Source organism: Camelus bactrianus, chromosome 8 (assembly GCF_048773025.1).
Source record: "Camelus bactrianus isolate YW-2024 breed Bactrian camel chromosome 8, ASM4877302v1, whole genome shotgun sequence".
Lineage (NCBI taxonomy): Eukaryota > Metazoa > Chordata > Mammalia > Artiodactyla > Camelidae > Camelus > Camelus bactrianus.
The window spans coordinates 36488023-36513727 of NC_133546.1; the positions used below are offsets into that span (position 1 = coordinate 36488023).

The 25705-nt window shown below is 38.3% G+C and overlaps 2 long non-coding RNA genes across 7 annotated transcripts in view; one reads left to right on the plus strand and one right to left on the minus strand.

Annotated features, from left to right (window-relative positions):
* LOC141578361 (uncharacterized) overlaps positions 1-25705 on the minus strand; it is an 809650-nt gene that overhangs the window by 12847 nt on the left and 771098 nt on the right. For 3 of the 6 annotated variants that reach the window (XR_012508641.1, XR_012508645.1, XR_012508640.1), the window contains one exon: positions 19506-24738. This is a non-coding gene — a long non-coding RNA (uncharacterized LOC141578361). Of the gene's footprint in view, positions 1-10938; positions 10992-19505; positions 24739-25705 lie in introns of those variants that run through there. The other 3 variants (XR_012508646.1, XR_012508643.1, XR_012508642.1) reach the window with 2 other exon arrangements.
* The window catches only part of LOC141578362 (uncharacterized), a 36113-nt gene continuing 23541 nt past the window's right edge, over positions 13134-25705 (plus strand). Inside the window, exons 1-2 of the long non-coding RNA XR_012508647.1 lie at positions 13134-13779; positions 17103-17221. This is a non-coding gene — a long non-coding RNA (uncharacterized LOC141578362). The remainder of the gene's footprint in view (positions 13780-17102; positions 17222-25705) is intronic.

Consider the following 25705-nt stretch of genomic DNA (forward strand, 5'->3'; position numbering starts at 1 on the left):
AAGCTTCAATTTGGCCTCAGTCTTGTTTACATTATCCACTGTAATATTTGGAAAGTAAACTATCTGATGTTATAAGTACATTATTTGCATAATTGTTTTAAAATACTAGAATCTCATTTGGCTAGCCAACTTTGCACTTTTTCTTCATCTATCAGACTTGTGGTGGGAAAAGGGATTCTTGGTAATATAAGAATCTTGATTTGGAAAAAAAGAAACTTTGTAAATGTGATTGGCAGGGCCCAATGCAGTCTGCTGGTGGTAACCAAATGGCTCTACCCTACAAAGCATTCTTCATGGCAGAGGTTGGCAGTGAGGCCATAATACCATGAATGTGCACTTACCTAATGCACTTACCCCAGTTATGGAGGGCTATATTTTGTGCAGCAAATCTTATACCCAGCTCCATCAGCTCATGCCGATAGAGCCCTAGTATTGCTGATAGGTATATTTACATTGAATTGTACTAGTTATCTGCTAACTTCCAAACTATGTCTCAGTCCTTGGATATGCATGAGATACTGTCTTCTTTATGCATCCTTTAAAAATTTTTCACTATTTGAGGTTGATTATGTGAGTCTTGGTTACTTACAACTCCAATAATCCAACACAAGAAACACATAGTCAACTTTCACTGATGAAGAGTGGGTACCTATTTCTGCAACTGGGACTTAACTCAGTGCTGGGAGGCAGAGTAGAGCAAGAATAGCTACTATACCACAGTCACGTAAGAAATAAAAAGTCTGTTTTGGTGGATTATTCCCAAACTTCAGAATATGTGATAACGAGTGAGGCAAGAACATACACCCATTTCCTAGGTCTCTCAATCATTACATCATTTTGGCTGTCATCTTTCAAGTTTCTGTTAGTGTAGTTAATATTATTGGTACTGTTGTCTGTTGTTATGATTGTTATTATTATTACATTTATGGAGCATTTTTTGTGTGCCAGGATCAGTGCTTTACTGCTTTATATACTTTATTTCAATTATTACAACAAAATCTTGAGATAAGATGGTTATTGGATTTTTAATAATTTTAAATTCTATAACATATGCTTGTTGAAAGTAAGTAAACATATTTACAATTTTAACTTCTTGCTCACAAACAATTCCTTCTCATTTTTCATAGTTTTTCCCACGTAATTGTTAAACAGCATGATGTTTTAGAAAAATGTCTCAGGTGTTGTGATGATTTGTTCATATATGACATAGGATATTTTGGCAAACAGACTTCTACCTCATTAGATATTCTTTTGAGTTGTCTTGGGCACCAGGAGTACATAACTGCATCAGTGAGATAGCTCTAAAATCCCTTTTCTCAAAGGTAATGAAAGTAGTAATCCCTCACCTACTCTCATTTGCTCCCCTCAGTAACTTAATTTCCCACTCCAACTTCAAATGGTTTAATTTCTTTCTTCATTGATCCTTTGTTCTTGAAGAGAATGAATTTAACGTCACTGGGAGATAGGTTTTATATATTTCAGTTGTGGTTTATTAACTACTTACAACTTTAACTTTTTTTTTTCATTCTAAATTCAAAATAAGCTCTTATTCCTTCATGTCTTACGTTTATTTTTGTTTCATAGAGCTCATTATTTTATTTTGATTTTCTTCTCCACTTTCCTAATTGAGCCAGAATCTACAGCAAATATACACAGGCATGTTAACAGATATGCAGGTTACACTATAGTTTTGTCCAGCATCTTGACTCTTATCAGAAGAAACCATTTTTTCCTTCGAAGTTGAAACACCTTTTATTCTTTTCAGTGTATATGTTCAATTTATCAACATTTGACTTTTCTTGTCTTCAAGGTTGATCTTTCTAAAGTTATAAGATTTGTTTTGGTGCTAACTAGTTTGCAGTTTTTTGATTTCTAGATTACTGTATGTCAAATTTAATCATAAGGCTGTCAGCTGGTCGAATGGCTCAACTCCATTTTTCTGCTTCACTGATTTTACCTTCATTCTGGCTTAAGTGATCATTCCCCGTAGGGGATTTGACAGACTAATTCTAGAAGTAAGCATTTGCCTAAGCCATTATTTCTGTGTCTGTTTCATGATGTGCCTCAAAAGGTTTAAATTAATATTTAGATGATTTTTATTTCTTATAATTTTTGTGTTTATATTTTTGCTTGCTTGCTCAAATTGTATTTGGAAAAAATATAAATTCTTTGATAAATTTGTTAACAAATTTAAAAATCCTCACCTGACACATTGGTGTTAAGGAAAGTGATCTTGGGAGTTACAGAAGAGAAATTTGTGGATTTTTCTATTAAATCACACTTGCTTTCATATCATAAATATTCAGGGAAGGATAATCATGCTTTTATTGTATCATATGTATATTTTAAATGGTATTATCCAATGGTACTTACTACTGAAGTATGAGGAATATTTTTTCCAACGAGTAACAGCAGGTGTTATAATTTCTCCTTCATTAAATCATTATGAAATCTTTGAAATGGATAGAAAGAAAATTCTAATTTACTGGCTCTTTAGAATAAGTGAGTGGTGGTGGTGGTGGGTGTGTGTGTGTGTGTGTGTGTGTGTGTGTGTGTGTGTGTGTGTGTGTGTGTGTGAGATGAAGCACGTGTGCAGCACAGCTTTCGTGGCTCCACTGCTTCTGTGTTACCTTATCCTGAGCAAGTAAACTACCATACCTTGTTGAGAGGTGACCTGACTTAAAGAGTGTTAGTGGAATCATTATTTATAACCTGAGGCTTTGAACTTAAGGAAAGTTAGGACTGGCTTCCAACGTCTATAAGAATATGTACCAATATGATCCTGGTTCATCAGCAGACACTGGAAATTCCAGAGAGAAGGCAGAGTAGAACTAAATTCTCCTTGTTGTAGGTGTGGAATTGAGCGAGGAAGAAATTCCCAATTTCTTAGGCTTTCCACGGGTCACACAATGAGAATTGGTGGGTGGGAGATCCCTGAACTGGGTCAGGGCAAGTGAGCATTGCACTAGGAAAGGAAAATATTACACAGGAAATAGCATTCCTGATACTGAAAAAACAGAGAGAAAGAGAGAGACAGAGAGAGAGAGAGAGGTGAATGTGATGAATTACCTTCAATAACAATGAAGCAGCTGAAAGGAGGTTGATAACTCTCAGTGACCTGGTATGTCAAGTACAATCAAATATTTGGTTTATTTAGGTGCTCAGGCAACTGTATGCTCCTCCTCAGAGGAATATAGAGGTTTTTGACTTAGCGGGACAACAGAGGTGAGTCCAGAGGCTTGGCAGCCTGTGTCTGGTGGTGAAAGTGCAGTGGTGGTGGCTTTATACCCACACTGGTCTTGGCTGACGGTCTGATGTATACGAAGCTACCTGGCCTCTCTGAACTCCTGGCCACTCTCTCCAGCCTTTTGTTGGTTCTGTGAACTACCAAACACCTTCCAATAAATCCTTTTCCATTTGGATAACCAGAGCTGGTTTTGGTACTATGACTAGTAATTGCATTATTCTGCTCCCAGGATGTCTGAATAACTTTCTGAATGCTCCCCTTCTTCCCTCTCATGGGCTGGCCTGGCCATCTTATTTCTATCCCTGTTCTTCTGTTTTAACTGCCTGTATCAGATGCTCTAATTATAAGTTATTTCCATTTGTGTTGTTTTATGCTTTTTTTTTTTAATTATCTCAGTTACAAGAGCATAATGTTTCAGCCAGGTGCACAGAGATACACAATAAAGACTAGATTTCTTAGGTTTCATTATGACTAAGAGTGGCTGTGTCTAAGGTGTGGCTAATAAGATGTGAGTGGAAGTAACGAGTACAGATTCTGGTCCCTTCCCATTATGGGGAAGAACTACCCCTCACGCCACCTCATCCCCCTTTCCCACTTCCTGGAGCGCATGTATGGTAGTGAGTCATCTTGAAAATGTGTGTGAGGGCAACGTACTAGGAATAGTGAAGCAACAAGTTCAGCAAGCTGGGGCCTTGACTAGTGGAACAGAGTTCCCATACCCACTCAACTTTTGAAGTGATAAAGTAATGTCTTCGAGTCAGAAAGGCACATAATGGGTAATACAGAGACTCACCAACACTTACTTAGCCACCACTCACCTCTAATAAAGATTTTTAATCCTCCTCTCCAGGTTAATGCCATCTTCCTGGCATTAGAATACACTTTCTGATGTGTTTTTGTTTAGTGCTACCTTTTGGACAATAAGGTTCTAAATGAAAGAGGTCTACAATTTGTAAGGTATTAAGAATGGCACAAGAGCTTAAAGAGTTATGACAAACACACACATCTGACATTATTTACTCCCACCCACATCAGTTACATATTTTGACATATCCCAGGTATTTCACTTACTAGGATAAGCAGCAGGGTGACTATGGTAAAAGAAATCTAAATTTCTGCGCAAGGAGATGATGCTGACCCACTGATTCTAATAGTTTCCTCCCTGGCTAAGCATTACTGATACTGAGCTCTTAGGACCATTATGGATCTTTTTATCTTGAGCTTTTAGCCAGATTGTTAATTAGAACCAACCCCAGACCGAAGAGATTTTAGTGCCTAATTACAAGGACCAATCATTATCATGATAATCTAGTGCTGGTGGTTTTTCAATATTATGTACACAATTCAAGTGGTTCTGGTTACACGCGTACCGACGGAGGGGATGGCATATACAAATGCTTGTGTTCTACTGGAAAAGAAGTCACTTTTTAACAGGAGGCAGTCTTATTCAATTCAGGTAGGAAGATTTCCTGAATACTTAAGGATCATTATCTAATAAACATTTAAAAATGAAAAACGCTGACAGTTTTAAAAAATCCATAGTTATTTTGGGGACAGTCTGATGAAGTTTGAATGTGGCAAAGAGGTTTAATTTTTCAGGATAATGGTTAGCATGGATAATTCATAATAAGTTTAACAATTCAAGGCTCAAAGCTGTTAAATAATTGCAGCTGGATTGCCAATTGGCTTTACTCAAATCTAAAAGGGACCTTTAATGTACTTAATATTTTGCTGAAACATAATTCAGTCTCAATGACTTTGAAAGGGACATTAATAGTTTTCTGAAAATATAACCTTGAAAATTAAATCCATTATATCTTTCCAAGATTATAGATGAAACTACTCTGTCAAATAAGTCATTACATTAGCATAATGAGCTATGAGGGGAGATATAAGTGAGAAACAGCAAGTAAAAGGTACTTTGTACCACAATTTGCTTACATTTAACCAAAATGACCTTTAAAAGCAGAGCTGAAGGGTCAGGTTTATCATCACTTTTCCAGCCTTCAAGTAATATATTTCTATTTAACAGAACAATTTGCTGAAAATTGCTGTAGTAAGAATTACGTGTGGTCCAGCTCCCTGCCTGCAGTACACAGGGTTTGAGTGGAAGCAACCTCTGAAAACAGCTGTCAGCCAACCACCGCGTCCCTGAAGCAAACACCTGAAGCGCACATGGCTATCACTTCCCTTCTAAAAAGCAAGCAAATCAAAAGGCAGACAAGTCATTAAAAATGTATTCTGGAACATATATATGCCAAAGAAGAAAACAGCAAAATGTTAAAATGCTAAAGAAGTAGCATGATGTATTCACATCTTTCACACTGAGGCTGGCAAATGTCAACTTGCCTGGTCTTTCAGCTTTGGATGTGATTTTTAAGTGTTTGCCTGAAGGAGATTATGTATGCAAAATACCATGAAAAAATATTTGATTGAAGGTAAGTTTTCAGATGCATTTCTGCATTTCCTATATTCAAATGAGGATTTTCTTTTTCCTTCACTGGCTGGATAGCCTTTGACTTGAGAAATTCTCTTCAGCTAAAAGGCGGCTGAGAGAAAGTGTCCAGCAGAGTGTCTGACCCACAGCAGGCACAAGTAAATATTTGTTGAGTGAATATTGAATGTATGAGTACCGATGAGCTTGAAAAGCAGGATTTTGTGTTTGCACATGGCATTGGTTACACAAGTGATTGATGGAATTCTCCTGGACAATGATTTAAGATTCTTTTTAAGGTTTCATAATTCTATAAAAAAGATGTGAAGAGTGTCTTTTCCCCTGTTTGGTAGCTCTGGTGTGCGATGGTTATCGAAACATCAGTATCTTTGCTGTGTCAGTGACTTTTAAAAGAGGGCAAAATTGAAACTGATTCAGCACACTGTAATGGTGTTGATGATAGGAGTAAAAGAGATCTGGGGAAACTGTTCTCCTTGACCTTTACTGGAAGGTTTTTCAGTTAAGAGGCAGTTACTATGCGAAGCGATACTATCCAAGTGCACCAAGAGCTCATGCAGTCAGGGCCGGCAGGACCCACGTTGTTCATAGACCAATATGAGGTGGGAAGTTCACATTCTAATTTAATGTGGCCTGAAATTACACATTGGTCCTGAGGAAACAGATTAAAAGAGCTAAATGAAAACTTAAAAAATACAATACAGACTGGGTGAAGATACAAGTACCTCAGGGCCTAACTGAATATGTCATTCAAAGGAGTTGTCACCTGATGCCATTCTTTTCACTATAAGGTATGTGGCTCAGCAGTCTGAATGGCTTCAGGGAAATGAGATGTAATAAAGTCAAAGTGGTAATTTCATAAGCTATAAAAATGCTGCTATTTATATACTATAATAAACAATAATGATAAAACGAAATAATACAAAGAGATTTTAAAATTACATGACATTTAGTCTGCTTTCTGTACTCTAAGTAATGGCACTTAACTCTGTCATTATACTCCATTGTGGGTTTGATCAAATATTATTGCAATAATTAGAGTTGAGGTATTGAATTATGTAAATGGTTTAAATTTTTTTAAATTAGAGTACTTCTAACGTGGTCCATATAATATCCCCACTTGCTCTCATGGACATTTCTATGAAGTGTAGTCCTTCTTTAGCATTTTAATATTTTGTTACTTTCTTCCTTGACATATAAATGTTCCAGAATATGTTTTTAATGACTTGTCTGCCTTTTGATTTGTTTGCTTTTTAGAAGGGAAGTGATAACCATGTGCACTTCAGGTGCTTTTTACCGACCTAACATCCTGTAATCTGGTGAATTCATAGGACTGTTTCATTCATGCATGTAAATATTTGGTATATGTGCTGTAATAGAAAAAAACTGTCTAAGGACTTCCTCGTGCTTACATATCCATTGTCTCCATACTGTTATGTTCAGTCAAGTAGTGGACAGTGCCAAGTTTACTTTGGAACTCATTGGCAAGTCAGGTCAGGTTTATCAGCTTCTTTATCTCTGTGCTTCATTATTCCTGAAATCTCCCCCCTTTATTTTGAACGTTGCTGGCCTCTTTTAGGATGAGATAGTTTCAAGTCTGAACCAAATCATCATAGCACTCATTGTACTTTAATGGCTATTTTGTTAATTACTATTAAACAAAATATAAATGTTATGAATTAACCTGTTGCTTTCTTAAAAATTACTTGTTCCACGGTAGAATGTTCTATTGCTTTCAGCCACTTTTTAAACCAGCATAGTGATCACATGAGGTAAATACTATTACGCTAGTTTTTTGATTGAAAATCTGAGACTCAGATTTATCCAAGTTCACAAACAACTACCAGACTTGGTATTGAAATTCATTTCTATGTGGATTATGCAGGCCAGGCTCTTTTCAACAACCACAGTGGCAGAAATAAAATGTCCTCTGACATTTTCTCACTGTCTGCTTCTTTAAAACTATAAAAACCAAACTTCTTATAAATCTTGAGCATTTTCTGTTCATTAAGAGTAAGTAAAAACAGGCAGAAAGTTGGAGGTTACCCATGGTGCCCTCGTGTCCCTTCTTTTCTCATATATCTATAAGATCTCCTGTGACTTTCTGCTTTATCTGCACCCCCAAAATGTGTTATCCATAATCGAGGCTCATCTTTTTTTTTTTTAAGCCTAGTAGAATGTGCCAGCATTTACACTGACTGTAATTGACAACTTTAAACAACCTACAGATGTTTATTTTTTCTTAGAATATATACTAAACTGAACATTATTCAATTTTGCATTATAGAGCAATTCAAAATGCAGGACTGCTTGCTAATTTTATTTATTTTCACCCACAATCAATTATTTTACCTAACAATTTAGAATTGTGCTAAGAGAAGAAATAAAGTAGGTTTACAGTCTTCAAAAGATCTATAAGCAGAACTAAAATTATATATCTACTAACTCCTTCACAGATATTAAGCCGATCCAGTATTGTACCTGCAGTGATTGTAAGAGGAAATTACTTGCTAGAAATCTAGAAAAAATTCACAGAGAGATCAATAGTGATTCTTAAAAGAATTTTATGGTATTTCCTTTTTATTATCCTAAAGATACAGATTTAGTAAGGGTTTACTTCTCAATAGCAGAAGAGAGGAGTAGTGAAAAAAGGCAATTTATAAAGCCCTCAAAATACATCTGATTAAATCATGAACAAACCATAGCTAGCCTAATTTTATGTTTAGAAATCTAGAGACTATTCTAATAAAATGTAAGAAGCTGAATGCTTATGTTGTAAGAAGTTTTTTAACTTTATTTCCACAATTTGTCAAATTCATAAATTTTAAACTTTTGTATGTGGATAATCCATGTCCAAATATGAATTGTCCAATTTTACCTTAGTGATAGGCAATAAATCTGATCACCTAAATCTCTAAAGTTAAATTCATTTATTTAAGTTTTCTTATAAGAAAAGCATTTTACTTTAGATTTAATTTACAATTTTTATTTTACTTTATGATGTTTTTATTGCAAATTGAAACAAAACAAATGTATTCAGAAAAGAAAAATTATTATGACATCCCGTTCTACTTCTGCTTTCAGTCTTGTTCAACTTTAAAATAAAACCATCCTTCACACACACACAAAAAAGTGACCGTCTTTTGCTTTTCATATGTAGATCCTCACTAATAAGGAATGAAGGAATTATACTGGAAAATCATCTGATGTTTCCCTTGTCTTTTAAACAGGAATGTTTTTTAACATATACTATAAATACATAAACTTTAAAAAATTACTTGAGTTTGAAATTTTTAAATTAAAATTTTAATATGCCATTAAATGAATTATCTCTTTATTTACTTATAGCAATATTACCAAGAAAGTGGAAAAAGAACCTGCACAGATGTCTACTACTAGTAGACTGACCACAGATCTCGTAGACTGACTACAACATAATGAGCAACGGTCACCTTTCCACTAGATAACTATGTAACAAAAAGATTGGTTGACTAAAATATACTTAGGGGATTACATAATTTCATCTATGAAAACAAGGGAGCAAAAAAATAGTTGCTCTCCTAAACCTATAATTTGAACTTATTTTTATTACATGATCCTTGAAGATGCATTATAGAAAATATGTTACACTGTATCACAAAGCCCCATCAAACTATTTCAAATCGTTTATATTTTTTTTTGACTAGTGTTAAGGTAGGAATTACTAGATAAGACTTTGCAAACTGGAAGGTGACATACAGGTAATATAAGTAGAAGTAATTATTATCAATAGAATATAGCTGAAATGTGATAAAATCTTCCAAAAGAGCATTTTCTTGGTTTTTCACTATATTTTCTTCATTTCATTAGCAAATACACTTTATTTGGCAAAAACGTAAATCATATTCAGTTCTCAGTGTGTGAGGGTGTGTGATAAGATGAAATAAGTGCACCCCATCCTTTCTCTCCCACTGAATGCCATTATAAAACCTGGACAGGATGCATGGAGCAGCTATTTGAGAACACTGAAAAGTAAGTAACAGCAGTCACACTAAGGAAGAAGATCAGAATTCCAAGTAACACCAGATCAGCAGCAAGTTCATCAGTTTTCTTTTTGAGAAGTCTCCAGCGTTAATACACTGCAGCAGGAGACCCAGAAGTGACACTGGGGTGCAGACAAAGAGATCTCTTGGAGAAGCATTCTTGGTTTGGTTCAGGATGTGGGAAAAGGAGCTCTTAACACTTAAAATGAGTGCAAAATCCACCTCCCCCTTAATTTAGTTATTTCTCCATTTTTTCATGCCCTAGCCCCCAAGCAATTTCCGAACATGGCAGCAGAGATGGCAGTGGAAAGACAGTGAATCCACTGTGTTTCTCAGTCTTTCTTCCTTATGGTCTGACTTGTAAACCAGGAGCTGATTTACAGATGTGTTATCAGTAGGTGTCACAATTTGATCCTACCTCTTTTATTGCCTGGGAGTCCTCCTTACCGAGGCCATGGAGCATATTCATATGGTCTTTTTTCAAAGGGATGTGTGAAGAAACATTTAAAGAGCTAATTGGGACATTTAAGAATTGCAAAATGTGAGGTTTGTTCCTACAATAGACTTTATTTTATTTTGTATTATATTGATCACTCAGTTGTATTAATGTGAAACTTTTCATTTGTCTAAGTCTTAATACTTATCTCAGTTTTAATTAGAGAACAGGAATTATGTAAACATCCTATTTCCAGCAACCCAATTTTATGCCATGTAGACACCTAATAAACTTACTGAAAGTAAGTAAAGGTGAGTTGCCCTTTTAGAAATATCTGAGGGGAATTCAGTGAATTTCTTAGGTTGAGATCTCTGTAATTTTGGAATTTTCAGCACAGGGATCTGTGCAGTTGTTTCCTATTTTCATTGCTGTAACAGTTAAGGATAAAAGACAAATAAAATAGCAGTTGAATTGCTCGCTTTTATGAGTACTATTAAGGAATTATGAAGTGAATAAAAGTTCCAGTCTGGTTCTTTGATGTGGGCCAAGTTGTGTTATTCCAAGATCTCTAAGAAGTAAGAATGTATAATTAATGTGCCAGGGGTCTAAAATCAAAATGGCAGTCTCTGTTTATAATTATCAGAGGACATCTTAGTATCAGTAATGTGAAGAAGAAATAAAATAATGTAATTATTAACATAATGATTTCATTTAAATAGAACAGCTTAAACGTTTAATGTCTTTTTCCATAAAACTATTTTTTTCTTCAAACTATTCTTACCTTGGCAGATCTCTGTTTCTAAGCTTTTGTTCCAAAAGTGTCAAGGATGCTGACTGAAAAAGAATGTGTTGAAATACAGGGATCAGTTTCAAAGAAGATAAACCAAAATAAATAGGTACTAGTTTTGCTTCATTTTCTCACAGATCATTTTCTATTCTTTTGTGCCCTCTTTTGAGTTCTGAAATTCTAATTTGTAATGTTACCTTTCACTCTTGCTTCGCATTTGGTCTAGTCAATGGAAAGTATCATTAGGAGATCACAGGGAGATTAGAAAGGACATTTGGTCTTTACTTCCCTCCACTTCCCACCTGTTAACTGGCCATGGTTTAGCAGTAGTTTTTGTTCCTTTACTTGCACTCAGAGTGAGTTCCTATGGTTACAGCTATTGCCGAGTTGTAGTATTATTTCATCTCCTTATCCATATAAAGCTAGAGATGGTCATGGTTTCCCACTGTTCTTAGTCAATGTGTGTTCTTCATAGTATCTTATGGATTCTCCTGTTCTTGACCACACTATGGTAAATCATTCTTTCTTTATATCCACTTCAAGTAACACTCCAAGTGTGCTTTTTCATGCCTGAATCTGGACTGATACAAAGCCTACAAATCATCTCTAGCCTATTTAATGATTTCTTCCTTCATGCTTCAAAATTACATTATTTTCGATGAAATGTATTTTTTTTTGAACTGTGATATTTACCTCTGTGCTATTAGTTGGTGTTTCAAATCCATTTGATAGGAGAATTATTACAACAAAACTTGAAATGAAGATACTTCTAAGCAGCAAGACATGAATTGCCAGCATTTTCTTTTACACTAGGATAAAACTGACCTTTCCTCAAACCTTTCTCTAATGGATGACATTATGAAGAAAGGAATCTTCAGCCTCAAAAGGGCACTGTTTGGTCTAGTCTTCATTCAAAGGGTATAGAGTCCAAGATGAAAGTAAACCTGGCACTTTTACCTGAGTCAGTTGGGGGAAGATGTCATTTAATCTGTTGGATAATGATGGGAAGAAGTCCCAGAGTCATTTCCTAGAATTAATGAGAAAATGGCATGCGGGAACAACAAGTTCCTCTCTTTTTTCTACCGCTTAATTGGCATGCATGTTTATCTGGGGGACTTTAAGAAGAAACTTGGCAGTAGATATATGACCACATCAAAAAAACTGGTTTGGATTGCTTACTCTTCCATGAGAGTTAAAGCTGGCAGCAGTGTTAGGTTTATTTTAATGCAATTAGTTGGAGCCTAACAAAGAAAATAAACCTTCCTTTATATCTTTCCAGTTTTGTATGTTCTCCTGCTAATGAGCCTCAAAGACTACCACTACCCTCAGGGTAATAATATAAATGTTTAATTTATGTTATTAATTAAATTGCTTAATTTAAATAACATTTAGATTCTGCACGAAGCATACAATAATATTTCTGAGAGTGTGACCTTAATGTGATTTTGCAATGTGTTTTCTTATCTAAGTGGCATCCATTTGCTAAGGAAAATATATGACATATTACTGATGCTCAGCTGGTCAGTAGAAATCAGGTGTGAATTTGCAAAGACATGTATAACATAATGTAATATAATATTAATATACTATAAATTTATATTTACATATGTACAAATATTCAAAGTGGGTGATTAAAATTATTCTCTTAACATAAATATAATTATTCAGTTAAAAGCATATTCAAGTACATTGTTAAAAAGAAGGCAGGGATTTAAAAAATTATCAACAAATTTTCTTTAATGGCCCAAGTTTCTCTACTATATATCTAACCAAGCTAATTAAACTCATAAGTACGAGACTGGAATAGTAATACTACTGGTTGAGTTCTGTGCTGGTGTGATTAAAAGGTTCTGTCAGAGACTAACCTTCACATATTAAGCTGGGGACAGCCTTTCAAAGAAATGATAGTGATAAGGCTTTGAGAGAGAGAGACAACACTAGAATAAAAGTTCAACATGCCCCAAAGGATTCTGCAGTGCACGATGACTGGAGGTCTAAAAGCTAATAAAAGATAAACTTTCTACAAAAGTGCTGTCAAAATGAAAGGGGGAAAAAAAGGTGACTAAGAAATAGCCCCAAGAAAGAAAACTTGGGCAAGCTCTCTTTTTACAGCAAAATAGAATAAAAAGATTCAAATGAAGATACATTCAACCATCATACAGTTTTCTGCCTCTTTAAATGCATTTCCTAGAACTGACCTTTACAAAGTTTATTTCTAGTTTCTGGCAAAAGTGGAAGAATGAAAGATCACTGATAGAGCTGTTGGGTAGTTTAGATAGAAATGGGCACTGGGCGGGGGAGAGGAAAGGGAAAGGAACGACCCAGAACACAAGGAACCTGAGCTCTCAATTAACCAGAGCACAAGGAACCTGAGCTGTCAATCAACCAGAGTGCAGGAACCTGAGTTATCAGTCAATCAATCAATCACAAAACCAGGATATAAAAACAGGAACGGCGCCATGTTTCCTCTCTTGGATTGGCCCGCTCTCAATTCCTGGGAGTGTACTAGCTTTTACTTTTTTTACTTCACTAATAAAACTCTTGCTTATATCACACTTTTTGTCTCTCATCAAAAATTCTTTTTTTTTCGGGTGACTAAGAACCGAGGTAATTATTTTCCTTTTCCCGGTAATACTAATTTTGGTGCTGTGGCTCGATGGCGTGCTTAAACCTAATCTTTCCTCCTTCATTTCCCCCTCCCTCCCTGAGGCCAGTGCAGCACAAGCTCCTGGGGCTGGTTGTGGAGCTGGACAAAGAATACAAGGCATGGAAGGGTGACCAGCCACTGGCTAAAGGAGATCATTCCAGTCAGACCACGGAGATACCCAGCACAAGGTAGGACTCTGGCTGTTTCCCCCTTTCTGGAGTGGAGGCTGAGACGTCAGCTTCTATCCCCAAATCAGGACCCTAGGATGCTAGGCACTGCTGAGTCATGGCTACTCTCTAGGATGCATCTGGTTGTAGACAGAGGCTGAGACATAAGCCTAGTCCATGGGCTTTTCACCTTAGGCCCCCCAGCTCTGAAACCCCCCTGTATCCTACCCTTGTTTTAGATGGGAAACCAAGAGTCTATCCCTGCTGGGACTCCTTGGGCTGCACATTGGCCAACTGGGACCGTTTTAATCTACAAACCCGCAAAAGAAAACACTTACATTCCTTAAAGCTGCGCTGCTGGAGTACTAGCACAGGTTCTCCTCTCCTGCTGCCTTCCCCGTTCAGGAGCTTCCATGTGGACCCTCTAACTGTAACCTACTCCTCTATTTATGCTCCCCTTTCTCTGGCTGTCCCAGTAGAGCAGCTCTCCTGCTCCTGGATCACTGACCACCCACGGGATTAAAACTATTTCCTTGGGCTGCGGAGACTCCCAGCTCACGGTAAGACTGTGGCCGCTTTCCCTATCCAGAGAGAACACCAGGACGCCTTCCGCGGGCCGACCCTGGGACACCAGGCTCTCTTCAGTCCATGGCTTCAGGGTACTCTTGACTACAGGCAGAAGACTGAGATGTCAGACTATAGCCTGTGGGCTTCACCTCAGGACTCTGGGCTCTGAAGACCCCCCTTCCCCGCAGTATCCTGCCCTTCAGAGGGAAAGTCAATAGTTGATCCCTGCTGGGACTCCCCTGGGCTGCATCTTAGCTAAAAGCATGGCCCATAAATAGGAGCATAAATTCAACCTCCTTGCTCCAGATTAATTTCTTCTACAATACACAAGGCAAATGGTCTAAAATACCATAAATCCAGATCTTTTACTTGCTGAGGGACAGCAATGATCTCCTAAAGAAATGCAAAATAACCACCTTGGCCATGGTTACTGTCAGCGACCTGCTGTCTCCAATACCTCCTTGAGGGGGGGACTCTCTTAAATGTATGTCCTCCCCTGCTCTTCCTACCATATACCCCTCATTTCCCTAATACCCAGGAAAGATACTGCCTTCAGGTCCTCCATTACCTCTGATAGCTAAGACCTGCCCCGATAGAAACAGGTGGAAAATTTGGTCCACAGCTCATACATAAGCCATCTTCTCTGGTAGAGCTGAGACAAATTAAGACTAATTTGGTAAGCTACTCAAATAATCCAGATAAATACATATGGGCATTCCAGCACCTTGCTCTGTCATATGATCTCACCTGGAAGGATGTTAATTTTATCCTTGGCCAGACCCTGTCTGACTCAGAAATGCAAAAGGGTCCTCAGAGAAGCCAGGAAATAAGATAGGATTCCGGGCAGCCCAACAAAGGTTATCAGTTATTCTAAGGTGCTGGCTGTTAGTCAAGAGTCCAGAGAAGACCTCACCTCCTTTTTAGCACAACTCCCGGAGGCACTTACTAAGTGTACTAATTTGGACCTTAGCTCATATGAGGGACAAATCATCTTAAAGGATAAATTTCTCACCCATCTGCCCTCAATATTAGATGAAAACTCTAAAAGCAACCATTGCTATCACAAGTTTTTAAAATTGAGATCAGGTGCAAGAGGCCAAGGCTCAGGAGAAAGGACGAAGGAAAGAGGCCAGGCCTGCCCAGATGATTACAGCCCTTTGAGGGCAGCCACCATCCCTAAACCCCTGGCCCCCAGCAGCCTGAGACAGGCCTGGTGATCAGCATATCTGCCACTGACCTGCTCAGTGGGCCAAGAAATGTCCCCATAAAGACAAACCTTCAAGATTCGCCTATTTTTGGTGTATCAAGCAAGGTTATTGGGTGGCCCTCTGTCCCTTGAGCCAAATGGCCCATGGGGGATAACCGGCCTGTGGCCTGCAGATGGATGTCTGGGACTAAAGAAGCCCCCTCCAGTCAGCCCCAATGCAAGAGATCTTCATCACTGTGCTGGAGCCATGGGTACAAATGGATGTGGCAGGTAGGACAATCACTTTCCTTCTGGAGACTGGGGCCACCTACTCTGTCCTGACTTCCTTTTCCAGACCCCTCTCCTCTAGATCCTACAACACACCTGTCCTTCTGGTCATTAGGAAGGATGGGGCCTATAGACTAGGACAAAATTTAAAAATTATAAATGAGGATATGCCTCTTCATCCAGTGGTTCCAAACCCCGATGTATTACTGCAAACATACCTCCAGGAACCCAGTGGTGCACTACCTTTCTTTTGTATGCCCCTTAGCCCTCAGTACCAATATTTATTTGCCTTTCAGTGGGACTCGCCCAATGGGTATCAACGCCAGCTAACCTGGATAGCACTACCAGAGGGGGTTTAAAGACGGTCCTCCCCTATTTCGTCAAGCTTTGGCCCAAGATTTACAGGACTTACTGCTTGAAAAAGGAACTGTTCTCCAATATATAGATGACTTACTTATCTGCTCCCTTACTCGAGAACAGGCCATCCAGCACACAGTCCAAATTCTCAACTTCTTGGCCAAGCGGGGATATAAAGTTTCTAGGTCCAAGGCCAAAATGGTCAAACAAGAGGTAACTTATCTAGGAGTTGTTCTGACTCCTGGACAGCATAGCCTTGCCCCTGAATGAATTCAGGGAATCTTACAACTTCCTAATCCCACTACTCAAAAACAGCTCAGGGCATTTCTCAGACTAACAGGTTACTGTAGGCTTTGGATCCCTAACTATGGGTCTATACCCCAACCTCTGTATGACAGCTTACAGGGTAATAATGACTCAGTACCTCTCCCATGGGGTCCTTCCTAACAGGAAGCAATGGAAGAATCAAAAAAAATTTCCTAGTAAGATCCCCAGCCTTGGTGCTTCCAGATCCCACAAGGCCCTTCCAGTTCTATGTTCATGAGAGAGGAGGAATAGCCTTGGGGGTCCTCACCCAATGGCTGGGTCCTACCCAACAGCCCATGGGATACCTCTCTATGCAGCTAGATCCCACTGCTCGAGGCTGGCCTTCCTGCTGAAGAGTATAGGGAGCCCTCTCCACTCTCCTGGAAGAAGCTTTTAAGCTAACTCTGGGGGCCCCTATACAAGCATATGCTAACCACCAAGTTTCTGATTTTTAAAAGGCAAGGAATGTTTCTGGCTCTCAGAAATGGTTTCTTAAATATCAGGCATTATTATTGGAAAACCCAGATGTCCCTGTCTCCGTTTGTGGGACACTCAATCCTGCTACATCATTACCATCACCAGATGAGTCTCTTCCCTTTCACCTATGTCATGAGACCCTATCCATTTCTCTCGGAGCTAGAACAGATCTCACCGACCAACCCCTGGAAAACCCTGATGGGATCTGGTTCACCGATGGGAGCCACATATTCTTGTAAACCTCTTAGCGATCTGCGACTGCTTTTCAAGCAACACACCAAGGTAATTCTTATTTCTCTTTTCCCAGTAACAGAGCTATCTTAACCCTTCAGTTTTTGTGAAGAAGGGAATAATGAGGAATGTTTTTCTATATCATGTCTGGAAAACAAGTTTTTAGGATGCCATAGACAACACCGAGAGGGTTGATGATTCTCTCAATCCTTGCAGGGTAAGCCAGGCCTGAGACCAGGAGGGAGTGGGCTGCTGGCCCGTGTCAGCTGTATACACCTAATGGGAAAATAAGCAATGTAGCTTAGCATGTGGGAGACTCAAGTGGTTTGGAAAGCGTTTCTCTGAGTGCGAGTCTTGGCAGTGGGAGTTCCACAGGAAAAGGATGTGCACTGTGCTGTAAGAATGGAGACCAGACAGGACTCAGGAACCAGTTGCCTTACAGCTGAGTGAGGAAGGCTGGTCTGGCACACCCAGATTAGTGAGAGAACCGACATTACAAACTGGTGGGAAGTCAGGCTGCTTCACGGGTGTGTGACCTGTGCAGTCACACAAGGCCCCATGCTCAGAGGACACCATGCTTGGTTTAATGTTCTGCTCTCGCTGTCTTGAAATTCTTAACTACTTTTTGAACAAAAGGCCCTGCATTTTAATTCTGCAGTTGGCTCTACAAATTATGAGGCAGGTCCTGTGAGGGAGGGGTTACCAGCTTTCAGTAATTTATCATATCCCAAGCATCTCTAACAGTTGAAGAGGTCATTCCTTTCTCCTCTCAAATATAAGCTTCTCTGAACCCCAGAAAATTGGGAGAACGTGGCCCAAAACATCTACTAATGTCTCTTTCCTCCATTTGGCACTCTGAGCTCCAGCATCTACTTAGTTCTGCATTGCCCAGGGTTACATTTAGGCACTTGCAACTAAACCACAGGACCTGTGCCACTTGCCTTTTCTCTATCACATTGCAGTGGGCATGTGATGAGAATCTGGTAAATGACAATGTCTTCAGTGGAAAGTCACATTCCTTTTAAAGCCAAATGAGAGAAGAGGCAGTCACTCAGAAATGACTGATCCCCATGGACTGTTCAGTAGTGTGCTAAGTGCTGTCTCGGCTTGTTTATTCTCCTTTTTACTTTGGCCCTTTTCCCACGACGTGTTTATAGTTCCATAAAGATCCCAGGAGGCAATGAGCCCGTTTAGCACACTCGGTTAGAGGATGAACTCTAAGCTAGACGACTTGAGTATAGCTCCTCAAGCCAGCACTTACTGTGTAACTTTGAGGAAATGCTCAGTCTCTATCCCTCAGTTTCTGCAGATATCAAAGGGAACTGAGGGCATTAATATACTAACTGCACTTAAAAATGTAGTTAAATTTTACCTGCTCTTATTATTCTATTATGGAAATTTCAAATAGGAGCTTTGCATGCTCTTGATGCCCAAGAACATGTGAAAATATGCCTACCTGTAAAAAAAAAAAAAGTCAATCTCCAGTGATGAGAATGAGAATTAGGAAACATCATAATTCTTAGCAGCTTATTACAATATTAAGGACAACCATATATCTTGAACTTATTAGTAGCTTCAGGCCCAGAAATGGAAGTTATAGTTTGCCTCTAAAGTTAATTCATGGGCCTCTGCAAGAGAAAAAAAAAAGTGTCCCTTTCACCACTTGGTGGCCTATAATTGATGGTAATTATCCAGTTTGCACCAGACTGTATTGGTAGGAGGGTCAGAGACTACAAAGAACTTTCCCATTACTCAGTGGCTAATGGGACACAGCTACAAGGGAAATAAAACAGTATAATTAAACTTTAGTCTTTTTTGTTCCTTTCTTTAAGCAGCATAGTTAGAATTTTCATGTCACCAAAGAACTAAAGAAGAAAGCTTCATATGCTATAGTGAAAAAGGGCCTGTCGTTTGATGAAATTGTATTGATCTTGGATGCTCTGACTAGTTTCTACCATCTTTTTATTGATTAGAATCTGACCTTAGCTAACTGCTACTTGATTGGGAGACTGTCTTTAAGTACATTAATATTCAAAGGGACTATGAAAAAGGTAAAGAAAGAAAATCTTAATACTTCAGCAATTCCTCCCTTTTCTTCACTGTTCATCATGCAAATTGTATTTAGCGTCCACATTTTTACAATCTACAGAATGAAGGGCAAAATGTCAAAAAGGTGTTATTTAGTTTCTAAGTATTGTCTTATTCTTATTTTTCTTAACTTATATGGCTCTTCTCACATTGTGAAAATAATTCATTCAGAAAATAATATATCTCCTCACATTCATTGTTAATTAAAACACCTATAATCAAATCAGCAAATAATACAAATCACCAGTGATCTTTTCAGGTATATTTTATCCTCATGCTCAAACCTGAGATTACAGAAAAAAAATCAGTTAATATTTAAACTGTATTATTTCCTACAGAGTTGGCTAGTTGAGAACAAATATTCTTTATAATAAATTACAGGTTTTATTGACTGTTTATTTTATAATCTTTTTTTTTCTGATTTTAACAGTAAAATACATCTTTTGTAGTAAATTCAGAAGTTTTCTGGCTCAAAAAAGAAAAGGATAAGAAAAATCAGTTATAATGTGTCCACCAGAGAAAATCATTTTTATTGTTGAATATATTTCCCTCTATACATACATACACACAAATATATACATACACATGCAAATTCACACACAAAGGTTTATAGTCAGTGTATAAAATGCGTGTATTTTAGAAGGATTGTGATTTTGCTATATAGCCTGTTTTGACAATTTTATATTATACTAATTATGTATTACATGAAAATGTATAGAAAAGAAATACCTAATTTTTGTCTATGAAGCAATGCAGGCAATTACAGCGGTTACATAATTTTTCATTCTTGGAATAGAGCATCATGAGTTGTTAACTCAGTCTCAACAGAGCCTCAGTAAGTACATTTTTACAGGTCTCAGGCCACAGGCAGGCTGATTCTTCTAAGAACAAAGACAACACTTCGATGATATTTAAGTGGCTTTTGTGGTATTTTTGATCTCATATTTTAGCCAATTGCTGTCTTACTGATTTAGCCTTAGTCTCCATTTCTTAGGAACATATAGGATCTATCCTGTCTCTTGCTTTCCTAAAGTCCCAAAAAGGTCATCCCTAATTTTACATAGACTTACTTTTTCAATACTGTGAACATTTACCTCTAGCTTTTCTAAATCAAAATTTACATGGTCCTTTTCTTAACCAGTTGGCTGTTGGTACATAATCATATTCAAAAATACGCATCTCTTAAGAGAATTAACAAGGTGCTTGTCAAACGCCACGGGGGGTTCAGAGGTGAAAGAGGCACAGTCCTCTTCTCAAGAAGCACAGAGAACCACTATAGCAGGAAGGAAGAAACATCAGAATACTAAAGAGAGACAAATACATTTTTATGAGAATTGCATGCCAGAGATTAACTTTGGTTTGGTGAATGGCGATGGGAAGAAGTTTCCATGAAAGATGTTCCATTTCATTGAGTTGCATCTGCAACAGGTAAAACAAGGTACTGAATTTCTCTCTCGACTTCAGATTCTTTTGTAAAAAATAAAGGAGTGAGACTACGGGAAAATCCACTTTTAATATCAAAACATTTCATCGGTACAAATTAGTGCAAAATAGCAAGACATTCTGTGGTGAATGTAAGGATGAACAAATCAAGATCCCTTTAGTCACTTCATTGTCTATGGGAACTCTGATGCCTGTTTGACTCTGTGTCACCTTGATGACACTTTCCTCTATGTCTCCATAGCTCCTGATGCCCTACCTCTGCACTTTCTGGAATTCACTGTCAGTCATCAATAACCACCCCTCCCCAGTACGTGCTGCCTCATCTCTGAAAGATCCCCTCAGCTTATTCCTCTTATGCGGCCCTGTGGACACTGCTTTCTCTGGAGCCCTCTCAAAAAGAGGTAGTTTTCTTTTTGTACTTTGCACCCTTTTGCCAGGGGGCAGGTGAGCATGCTTCCTGATTTTCATGATTGCTTTTTCTTTTTCTCTTTTCCCCCCATAAAACCCTCCGCTGCTAATCTCATGTCATCTGACTACAGTGGCACTACTCTGCCCTGTTACACTGAGGTTCCAGGTCCCAGATCACTCCCCTTCATTCCTTTGGCTCCTCATCACTGTCGCTCTCCTCATTTATATTGTTGTTGTAATTCTTAATGATAATAATATCACCACAGGGCGAGGGTTCCAGTGCTCCAGGCCTTCACTCCCTCAACCTCCTCTCTTCAGGGAGCATGCTCTCCACTCTTACTCAACTGCTTACTCTAGGATCACCCCTTAAATGTCATTTCCAGTAGATGCAAATCCTTCATAATTTGTTTTCCAGCTTCCAACTCTTACCCCTTTCAGATTTTTTTTTTTAAATCTCATGCTCTCTCACACTCCCATGCCTGCAGTCCTTCTTCACCAGCCCTCCATGCACCACTCCTGACACTATGCTCATCTCCCTTCTATCTTTAATTCCCTCCTTAACTCTGCTATGCCGCGTTAAGTTCTGTGGTTCATCATTATAATCACACCCGTCTGCTCTGTTTCCTTGTGCTGCTCTCATTTCCCTGTACTTGCTTGGCAAAATCAAAATAGCATAGAGATAAAACTCTCCTATTCTATACCTAAATCTGGCAGCTCAGTTTGAGGGACAGACTCACAGCCATACTGCCTGATCTCACTCTAAATTCATGACCATTTATCTCAAGTGGGCCATTAAAATGACTCAGCATTAGACTACATTTCCCTAGTTGGTTCCTTTTCCCTCTCCCCTGATTGCATATACCCTACCTGCTATTCAAATGTCAAATTCTGCTCCTCCATATAAATATGGCTGTCCTTAAATTGAGAAAACATGAAGAGGGACTGTAGGGACTACCAACCTGCCTCTCTACCTAAATCTTATATCATAAACTTTGCTTTTTCTCATTAATATGAATTAAATGAATTAATTCACTAATGTGAATTAAATGTTTGTGGTCCTAGCCGTGGCCAGCTAGTTCAGTTACTTACAAGATCCCATCTCTTCTCTCCTCTTCAAAACACAGCTCTAATTCTCCCCTCTCTCTTCTGTATCATCAATGTTTACCTCTCTGATGAATCATCCTAATTTAGTATAAAAACATTTTTCCCATATTTAAAACAAACAAAAATAAAACACCTTTTCTCATTCCAAGTCTCCTCATATTTCACTTTTTCCTTTTACCGCAAAACTCCTGAAAAATTTGCCTGGACTTGCTCTCTTCGGATTTAATCCCACATTGTGTATTCCACCTACTAAAATCAGGATTTAGACTCCACTGCTCCATCAAAACTGTTTAATATGGTTACTGATGACCTCCACATTGCTAAATCCTGCAGCTGTTAATCATTCCTTCTGGGTCTTTCAGCAGTTTTTGTCTTAAATTAATGCTTTTTTCTTCTTCACCTACATACTCATTCTCTTGGTGACCTCATCTAGTCTAAGACTTTAAATATAATTTATGTGATCACATCTCCCAAATTCACATTTCTAGCCTGGATTTTGACGCTGAATTACAGATTTGGTTTTTAACTTCCTGTTCTACTTTCACCTGAAGGTCTATTAGGTATCTCACACGTAACATATTCACAGCTGACTTTCAGATGTCTCCCTTCATGCCTGTTCTATTTACTATCTTCTCATCTTAATGGAAACTCTGTCCTTCCTGTTGTGAGCCCCAGATCCTCCTCTTTCACACTTCTCTTTATTCACAAGTCATACTCAATTATGACTAAAAACTTAGGACTAGTTTTAGATTCAACATCTGTGCAGAATCTGATCAGCTCTTAACAACTCTGTTATCCATGTCACTACTCCCTCTCACTTGGATTACTCAAAAGACTTCTAACTTCTCTGTCATCTGCCCTTGCTCTCATAAATTAAAGGCCAAGGTGGTGGCCAAAATGACCTTGTTGGAACTTCGAAAACAGATGGAAATCTGAAATAGATTACATCTTTCTTCTGCTCAAAGCCCTCCAAGGGTTTCTATCTCATTTGGAGTGAAAGCAAATTCTTTACAGTGTTCTCCAAGGATCTATATTATCTGTCCATCATCTCTCTGATCTCATCTCTTAACAATCTCCTCTATGCTCATTCTGTCTTAAATCATAAACACAGAAGGTTGGTGCTTGCCTCAGAGCCTTCCCAATTTGTACTGATTCTTCCTGGCATATTCTTCTGCCAAATAAACATTTGGCCCATTCTCTCAAAATCTCAAATTTTTACTCAAATGCCAGTTACTCTAAGCTGCTTCCCTTATCACTATAATTAAAATCACAACTTTTCAATTTCTTTTTCCCTTCCTGGAATTATTTTCCTTGATAGTAATTAACATCATGTGATATGCTGTAGTAAATGGAAATTATCTGAACAAATTTTTATATATGAAAGAAGAAAATGTGTATTTTGATTATTAGTATAATCTTAGAAAATTATAATCTCAGAACTATGTCTTGACTAAAATGAATACAGATAGGGAGATGGCTGGACATAGAAGGTGGTTGAATACAAACTGGAAAAAGGAGTTAAACTTGGATTAAGGGAAGCTAGAAGGATTTAAATGCATTTAGTAGTCACTAAGGCACAATTATATTTTGGAGGAAATACATATTTTGGAGAAATAAAGAAGTAAACCTTTATAATATGCTACTTTAGGAATATGAACACTTACATCCACTAACATATCAATAACTACAAAATGATATAATATGTCATCTTTCCAGAAGTCATTTACAGAAAATATTGGAAATGGACTAGTGGCTATATCTGAGCTATTTTTATGAACTAGTGTGACAGAGACTGTTTGAGAAAGAGGCTTTCTGACATTCTTCAAGTCATACCCCAGTTGAAGAAAATGATAGAATAATTTAATTCTGATGGTGACAAAGACAGGGAGCAGGGTTTTCACCTCAGAGTGTAGAACAGCCCTACAGAATCACCTACAATTCATTTTGCACTTAGTTCCTCACATGTGAGTTATTCCACACGTTGGGCTGATCGACTCTCCAGAGGAGTGGAAAGCCCACCACAAATTCTGTAAGCACAGCGCCATGGTTAGCACCACCCATCCTTGACGGGATCTGTTCTGTAGATGTCAGCAGAACCCGTTTTCATAACTTACCTGTGTATTTCTTCACGTTTTTATAGAATGGCAACTTGCTTTTTCTTACCAACTTGCCTATGTTATTCTGTTGAATTGTAGCCATGACTTCTGCAAAGGGTAAATCATCTTTGAGTAGCTGATATATATTTATATACATCTATGTTTCAGTAAAGTGAACTTGAGGGAATGGAGTAGGTGATGAGGGGACTGAGGCTCTTACAGCAGGCATCCTTCCCTGGGACTTGGACTTTATGTTACTCATATAGCCAGGAAGCAGGTCTTTAAAAAAATCATAATGCAAGTAATTATAGACTATTGTAATTGAAGGAATTTTAGCGATCACCTTCTCCAGCATTTCCCTTGAGTTCCAGAGATGTGGAATGATGTTCAAGGTCAGTGATGATTCATTCAGGTGCTTAAAAAGCAATTCTGAAAAACAATGGTTTATTTTCATTTAGACCTCATTTTTTTTCTAACCCTAACAGATCTGCCCTTGAGATCCGTAAAGCTTTTTCTGGAAAGATTTGATATAATTTTGTAGTGTCAGAATATATAGTGGGTATGAAAAAGCAGAATGTTCAAATTTAAGGGACTGGTTTATTGTATGAGTCTGCTATTGGAATAGCAAACCATCCCAAATCTTAGTGGCTTGCCACAGTAATCATTTGTTTTCATTATATGTACATCTGTGGGTCAACTGGGGCAAATGTGCTTCAACAAGGGGCCCAGGTGGCCTTTTGGGGAGTATACTGGACTGATCTATACATCTCCTCATTCTCTTTGGACCAGAAGCTATCATGTGAGACTGAGCAGGACTCTTGGGCCCTCCTGGACACAAAAGCCCTTCCTTGTCCCTCATTTCTTGTTTGTAGGAAAAAGGTTTCAGCCTCCTAGATGGTTCCTGAGTTCCAACAGGCAGGTTCAAACAGTTACTAATTAGAGGAGTGAGGGACTAAAGAAACAAAGGAAAGCAGTTAAGAAACAATAGTGCAGCGATAGGGGCAGGGTCCTGGAGCCTCCCTGCTGTGCACAGGGACATGCATAGCAATCGGATATATATCTCTTGAGTTCTTCTACAGGAACTAAAGCTCCCACCCCCCAGGTAAAGGAGGGTAACTTCGGGCTGAGCACAAGCACATGTACCACAGACTGTTTGGAAGCAGAAGGCTGATGTTTGAGATTCCTGGAACACCCCCCCATTACCTCACCACCAACCAGAGGGAGGTCACACACCCTGCATACCTCTCCCCAAATTTTGTCTATAAAAACTCTTCACCAAAAACCTTTGGGGATTTCGGGTTTCTAAGCAAGAGCTATCCTTTCTCCTCACTTGACCCTTGCAATAAAACTTCTCTGCTCTCAATTCCGACGTTTCAGTTTGGCCTCACTGTGCACT